The sequence below is a fragment of the Arvicola amphibius genome, chromosome 3 (assembly GCF_903992535.2).
Source record: "Arvicola amphibius chromosome 3, mArvAmp1.2, whole genome shotgun sequence".
Taxonomy (NCBI): Eukaryota; Metazoa; Chordata; class Mammalia; order Rodentia; family Cricetidae; genus Arvicola; species Arvicola amphibius.
The window spans coordinates 156,015,747-156,023,246 of record NC_052049.1 but is presented as its reverse complement, the minus strand read 5'-3'; the positions used below and the strand labels follow the sequence as shown (position 1 = coordinate 156,023,246).

General features: G+C 32.8%; 2 protein-coding genes across 7 annotated transcripts in view; both read left to right on the top strand.

Annotated features, from left to right (window-relative positions):
- Nucleotides 1-7,500, top strand: part of Snx14 (sorting nexin 14) — a 74,804-nt gene that overhangs the window by 864 nt on the left and 66,440 nt on the right. Inside the window, exon 1 of one of the 2 annotated variants that reach the window (XM_038322008.1) lies at nucleotides 4,082-4,210. The exons of the other annotated variant lie outside the window; for it this stretch is intronic. The gene's annotated coding sequence lies outside the window, so the exon portion shown is untranslated. Of the gene's footprint in view, nucleotides 1-4,081; nucleotides 4,211-7,500 lie in introns of those variants that run through there. 2 annotated transcript variants of the gene reach the window in all.
- Nucleotides 1-7,500, top strand: part of LOC119809163 (synaptotagmin binding cytoplasmic RNA interacting protein) — a 64,144-nt gene that overhangs the window by 34,725 nt on the left and 21,919 nt on the right. For 2 of the 5 annotated variants that reach the window (XR_005284630.2, XR_005284628.2), the window contains exon 13: nucleotides 4,026-4,150. The exons of 1 other annotated variant lie outside the window; for it this stretch is intronic. The gene's annotated coding sequence lies outside the window, so the exon portion shown is untranslated. Of the gene's footprint in view, nucleotides 723-4,025; nucleotides 4,151-7,500 lie in introns of those variants that run through there. 2 more of the 5 variants (XM_038322012.2, XM_038322011.2) reach the window with 1 other exon arrangement.

Below are 7,500 nucleotides of genomic sequence, written 5' to 3'. Positions count from 1 at the left end.
TCTTCAGATATGTAGTTATTTGGATGTATAATAGTTTAGCAAGATGTTACTTTTGTAAGACATCAGATGTTCAAAAAAGTGCATCCGAACTTGTACTAAATACTGCAGTGTCCCTTTATAAAAAGTCAGACTAAAACTGACAGTTGTACAGCAAAGCCTGACATTTGGATATTTTGAAGTTTTTTCATAAATCATAGAAATTAGTATATGGCTGTAGTTTAGCTTTTTAGGTAAAAGGTATGTTTCATTAGTGCATTTGTTACTGCTGATCACTATAAAAATGTGAATCAGCTTTCCATTTCTTATGCAGGTCATGATAACTTATAGAGTAGAGTACAATCATTTGTGCTATGTTTTTAATTTTCTAAAGCACCTTGATGACAGTGAGTGTTCAGTGGTGAAGCATCCTCTATTGAATCACCCTCAAAAGTTTTTTGCCAAGTCCTAAGTTGATAGCTTAAAGTCGAAAGTGAAATTATAGTTTAAGTAGGACTTGGTCTAAAGAAATACCTTCCCCTTCCCCAAAGGGATACTGCAGTTATATCACATAACCAATAGGCACCACGATGAAGATCAGAGCTTATACCTAATTAAGGTTTTATACACACCAGTTTCCCAGTAAATGCAAATTTAACAAGAAAATTAGACATGTCATATGTTCAAAATGCTCATGGCAAACAATCATTTTGCATTCCTGCAAATAAAATTGTTTTATACTGTAAGCTGGAGGCGAGTGTAACTTATTTTTGTAATAAAGTTTTTATTTTTTTTATGTGTCATTAATATAAATGTGTGTTAGTATAGAAAATCTTCTGGTTTAAAAACTTAGAATTGCACACATTTCAGTATGTTCATTTGTACTTAACATAATTTTAGAATAGTGGTTGCCAATAGCCTGTATGTTTCCCATTAATTGGTTTTCTTTTTCTTTTTTTTGTTACCTTAATAAACCATTTTAGTATGTTGTATGTCAGTTACTGGGATAGCTGGGGCATAGAGTGTAATTTAAAATTTGTCAATAAGTATTCATTGGAATATATGTAAATGTGCCTTGCCGGTTGTTGAAACTTACCTACAAAATGAGTATGGGGTGACAAAAATTTGTTCCTGGTGCTTAATGAAACTTTCTTCCACTGATTTTATATATTACCCTGTGCTTTTTAAAAGTACATCTCTCAAATCTTAGTGTAAGTTTGAGGGCTACACAAAACATGTACATTTCATACATAGTAAGTATACAAGGTTATGGAAAGTGGGTCAATTAAATGTAGCCTTCAGCAAAATCAAATCTCAGTGTAATCCTTGGTGCTGGCAATTCCCAGGTCCAAGGAGTAAAATGATCCCATTTAAGAGGTCATTGCCATGCCTATTGGCACTTAACTGTCATACCATTTTTAACGGACACTGTCAAGGTCTTTTAGTTAATTCTTGGATTTATTTGTTGGGAAGCTAGAACAGGTTTGTTTGACTTAACTGCGTTGTCAAAGTTGAAAGATGAACACTTTTGTGAGTTCACAAATGTGTTCTTTAAGAAAACATTGAAGTGTGGAGCTCTGTGGGTTTCTAAGACCTGGCTTTTTTAGTTTGGGTACATGGGAGGGAATACTGATTAAAAAGAAATTGTGAAGAATTGATGGTTATACTTAAGGGTAATGTAAACAGTGGTGATAAAATATAGACTCAAGTGAAAATACTTGACAGTGTTCATTTTAATGACTTTGAATTTAAGCCATTATAATTACTTTTAAAATTAAATATCATTTGCACTGTTCTGATAATGGGTGCAGTTTTTGAGCAATATAATCAGAGCTAAATATGCATGTAGTGATTAGTGATGTGAAAAATTAAGTTCTGAGAAGAAATACTAACCGTGGTATTTTCAAACTTAAATTTCTGTAGTAAAATCAGTAACAAACTCTTAAAGGAAATTAAGAAAAACAGGCAATGCATATAAACATAATTTTGAATGTTGTGTGGCCTATAAAGCAATAATGCAATTTATATGGAATGTCATGGGATATGAGAAATGGAAATGCGAAAATAACTAATCCTTTAGTAAAAATGTCAACATGTTAAAAGGGGGAATGTTAACTAATGTAGGTTATTGCGTTTGTGATTTGTTTCTGGGTTCTTGGCTTTGACAGCTTCAAAGAATGGACAGTTGACAAGTTAAATTTTGTATATATTGTCAAGGAAAGGGTCTTTAATAGTCAAGTCCCTTCCTTGAGATAAAAAATACTATCCTTAAACAATTTTGATTGTTGAAAAGTTACCTAACCAAAACAGACGCAAGATTTTGTTTCTGCAGACTACTTGGCAATCAAAAGTGTTCATAAATTTAGTTTATCAGTTTTTAGGAAGTTACTTTGTGAGAAAGTTGTGTTAATTATAATCTTCCCAAGCATGCTTTTTTGTGCAAGATTTTTAGTCATTACAATTGAATCACATGTTAAAAATTGAGAATTGAATTGCATAAAAGGAATCATGTTCACTATGGCACATAACAGCATCATGAGAAACTTTTACTGATTATTGCAGAACTTTTACTATTTGCAAATCTGATTAGACAAAAGTATAAGCATTTTTCATAATAGATTAGGAATGTTACAAATGGATTGATGGGGTGATATGGGCTATATGCTTGTATATATAAGATATTTGAAAAGATGTATTTAGTATTAGGATGAACATCAAACCACACGGGAAAATTAGCTTTTAGTACAGCTTTTTTGGAATTACTCTGTCAGAAACAGCAAATACATATTTGATGTAGTTACTGTTTGATGGGAGAAATTAATATATAGAAGGGCTTCATGCATTAAAAAAGGTAGTCAATCCTAGAGTAAATGGTTACTCAGGTTCCTAACACTCCAATAATACCATCCAAGACTGTTTTCTCCCCAGTTACACATAACAAGAACAGGAATTCAGCAGTGGGTATAAAGTTCACAAATAAACAACTTATTTAACAATACATGCAACAGACTTCTTGGGATGATTTTTATGATGTAGTATTTGCTTAGTAATCTTACCACTCTATAGGGCATGCCACTAAAGATGCTAATTATGAACCAAGGCTCACACAGGCATTTTTTAAAAACTGAGCCATGTATTGATGGACTTTTGGAGTCTGTCACTTTTTAAAAGTTCTTAAAACATAGACCATATTAGCACCACAGTCTGCCTTCAATAATATACCTAAAATGTTTTTCAGGACCAGAAGCATTCAGTTGGACAACCATTTTTGCAAATGCAAATCAGTATTACTCTGGGTCAAAGGTTTAAGTTTTTAATATTAACAGTAGTCTGGTAAACATTTAGAAGTCTGATATTGAGAAACAAAAGCTTGTACCTGAGTATTTTAATTAAAAAATTAGATTTTAGCTTATTTAAATTCTCTTACATTTATTTATCCATAGAATTTATATTTATTTCATTCCTTTCGTCTTACAGAAAGCTGTCTGCAGGCTTTTTGATTTGGATTAGATTTGTGAAGTACTGTCTTTCGCCAAAAACCTCAAATTACTTGTTATTTTCCCAACGTAGTGGGTTTGTGCTTGTTTGGAGATCAGTTCAAAAACTATCTGTACTATCTGTACTGCCTCTGATGTTAAGATTTTATGTATAGCATAAGGAAGCTAGCTCTGACTATATTTTCCTAAGAATAAAGACCTATTTTTGTAGCATGTCTTAGGATCTCCAGGAGTCCAAGAATTATTGTGGGTGTCCTCTACTTCATCATTTTTCACTCAACACCTTTAAATAGACACTTGGAATCTTCAGTGCTCTGTCGCGTTTTGATCATGATACATTCAAAATAACTAGGAAATGGTATAAACAAATTCCCCACATACCTCTAATTGCAAGTTACATGATTGGGAGATGTATAGAATAAATGTTTTTGCGCTGGTCTTCATTTAATTTTAAGTTTTGGAACTATTTGGTCACATATGCCAATAGATTTATGAACTCCATAATTTGTTTTGGGAACATGCTTCACCATGTAGTGTTCTTCTATTCTCCAGTTTTATTTCTGGCAAATAAAATTTCTTTGAAGATTGGAAAATGAGATTGAAGTACCAAATAATTCAGGAGAGGGGATGAAGAAAATGATCTCTTGATAAAATTTGCATTTAGATTACTACAAATGAGTTTATGTGAATGAATTCTGCTCCATTGCATATAAAGTCAGTGACCACGTACAGGACTTGTAAGTATATTCTGGCTCCTGGTTCCAGGCTAGAGTTGGAGGTGGGGTTAGGAAGGAGATGGGGTGGTGTGAAATACTTTAGGGACCGTCGCTACTTGATTGAAATAGTTTCTGTTGTATCTGCTCAAGTTGATATTTATTAGTATCATTTCAAGACTTAGGAGTGGGGAAGGCCAGGTAAATCACTTTGAAGTCATTTAAAGATTAGTGTCTTCAAATGTAAGAAACATTCTGAAATGTTTTTCTCACAATAAATTTAGTTGTAATAAAAATAGGGTCACTATAGAAGTTGCTTTTCACAAGCTTAAATAATGTAGTTTGTGTTACAATTTAAACTCAATTTCTGATTAGAGAATTATAGAGGTTATAGTAATATCGTGTCTTCTCATTCCTTAAACTATTTCGAAAGGATGGTTATGATGAAATTTCAACTTGGAGAGAAGTTATGTCAGTTTTAGCCTTTCCAGGAAAGGGGTCAAAAGGATTGGTAGATTACTGGGTAAAATAAGACTTGATATTAGTAATGCAAGATTTATGGAAAAGTTCCGAATTCTGCATGACACCCCACTGAAGTCCTGACATTCCTCTTGTGTCGGGAATCATTTAATGGTGCTAACTTTAAAATGAGATGAAATTTGAGTAGTCGTGGCATTTATGAAACACGGGTACTATACTATTTGAAGGGCAAATTTCCCAAACCTGGATGCACATATATCATTAATTAAAGCCAAAAGAGAACGTCAGTATTGATACTTGTTATAGAAGAGCCAGCTGTACCTGATAGTGCGTTTTATAATCACAGCTAGTCATGAGATTGAGGCAGAAGTTTGAAGAGGTAGGAATATCATTTGTAATTGCTCAACTTATTTAATATGCCATGACGAATTAGAAAAGTATATGCATTACTTGTTCTCATTTAGTTTGAATGTCCCTCGGGACAAAAACAAAAGAGAACAAAAATCAGCAATACAGGAAAGTTCATGTTTATATCTATCTGTACATTAAACTTTTTAACTTCTGTTCTACAGCTAACGTGTATGTATATATTAAAGTTTTGGGGAAAAGAATTCACTTTGCTCTTTTCATCTTGAAGGTATAAAAAAGTTTTTGGGAATGTTTCAGAAGTAAGGACAAATTCAATTCCTTTAGACTTTACTTTTCATGTTTCTTTTTAAAAAATTATACAAATTCTAGGGAACCTTGGGTTTGTGAAAATCCATTTAGCATTTAGCGTCAAGTAAAGGGGACAGAAGATACTATAATCATTCAGTTTGTATGGCATACTGCTTTTTTGATCAGTTTGCTTGAGTTACCTAGTTATGATCATGTTTAGTTTATCTTATAGAGTGGAAGCTCCTTGAGGGCAGGGCATGTGAGTAATGGTGTTATGCAGGCAGCTTAAAAACAATCTTGAGCATTTTTCAGTTAGTAGATGCTCAGGCAAATGGCTGTATTGTTTAATTCATTTAAAATCTTTTTTTATATGCTAACTGCTGCCATTCTAGTAAATAAAGGTTGTGAAGTTCCATAATTAAATTTTTAATAGTTAAAAATTTTTTTAAAAATTAAAAATAGCATTGCCATTTTCAGGGTCAGATGCAGTACGATTTAAATGCTTCATGTGTTTTATAAGTTTTCCAATACTTGTGTAGAAGTCACTATTTACATTTTCCTGATTTAAAATTGGTGAAGGAATGCTTTTAAGTCATTAGCACTGATCCTCCCCAAATTCAGCCTATCAATTTTGCTTTGATAACGTTCAATTTAAGTGTATGGTGCTAAGGAAAACCCTTTGTTTATAAATACTGGTACTTAAAGATTGAGTTGAAAGCTTTTAGTTAGGATATCTATAAAGTCCTTTACATAGCTATTTGAATGAGAGGGTAATTAAAGTTTTGAACGCACTGATTTTTAACAGTATCTACAGTACTAGACTTTTAAATATGACTTGATAAAAAATTCTACATGAAAAGTCTTTAATCTACCAATTGGCAGTTAGATCAGAAAATAAAAGATTTTAGTTTTGAGTCAAGATGGTATTCATGTTTATTTTATTTTGTAGTTGACAGTTTAACATAATAACTGTTTTGGTACTGAAGATGTCATTCAGGACCTATTACATATATGAAGCCTGCACTCGGTATCCACCAATGCTGATAACGTAAATCTTTTTTTTTTTTTGAGGGGGGGAAGCTCTAAAATAAAACAGGCTATGAAATACAGAAGTCTTCAATGTATTCCAGCATACTCCCATCTTTCACAGTTCTAGTAGTAATATTTAACCTCTTTGTTTTTGTCTTTAGGACAAGGTTTCTCTGTAGCTCTGTTTTCCTTAGAACTGTTTGGCCTTAAAATCAGATCCACCTGCTTCTGTCTTCTAGGTGTGCATCACCATGCCTGTTTTTTTAAACCTTTTAATGTGTCTAAGCAGTGTTTCCTTTTTTTCAAGAATTTAACTTGTGTTATCTATACCTTTTAACCTTTATTGCTAGAACATGAGTCAAGCTTAAAAGCACACATCTGTATTATCAGCACTCAGGCTGAGACAGGATTGAATTAACACCACTCTGGATGAGTGTGTTAATTAGTTAGACACAAAAAACAAATTTAAAACAGCATAGAATACTTTGACTTCATCTCCTAATTATTGTTAATTTTTCTGTCAGTTGTTGACATTGATATATTTGTAGAATGACGACAGCTAAAACTGTATAGTACATAATGTACATTTCTGCTATGTCAAAATGAGCCCTTTGGAGGGCAAAACTCTAAGACAAAATGAATTCCTGTAATATGCATTATCATTTGTTTAGGTAGATGTCATAACCAATTATGACTGAAGTTTTTTATCCCTAGTTACATTTGCTAAGATAGTTTTACTACCTTTTCACTTCTTACTTGCTTTAATGCTTTGTGAGGTTGTTGTACTGTTCTGCTGAGTTCCATAGCTTGTGCTTGAGTTCCATTTGAATTTGTTTTCAGGTAGATATTTTGTGAAAAGTTTTATGATCTATAAACACTCATGGTACCCTTGCTCTTGTTTGATACATGGAGATATTTTTTTTTCTCAGAACTTCCGAGTTACTTGGTTTAATTTTTTGTAAGCAGTTTTGCTCAGACTCCCCAACCTCCTTCAGGATTCATGTATAGGTCATAACTTAACTCTTCTCCTACCCTCTTTTTGAAACAGTCTTGATTCCTTCTGTTGGCTTATTTTGCTTTCTACATCAAGTGTTGAGTGTGGTACTGAGAGAGTTTCATATACATACCCTACCCCCACACCCATGTCC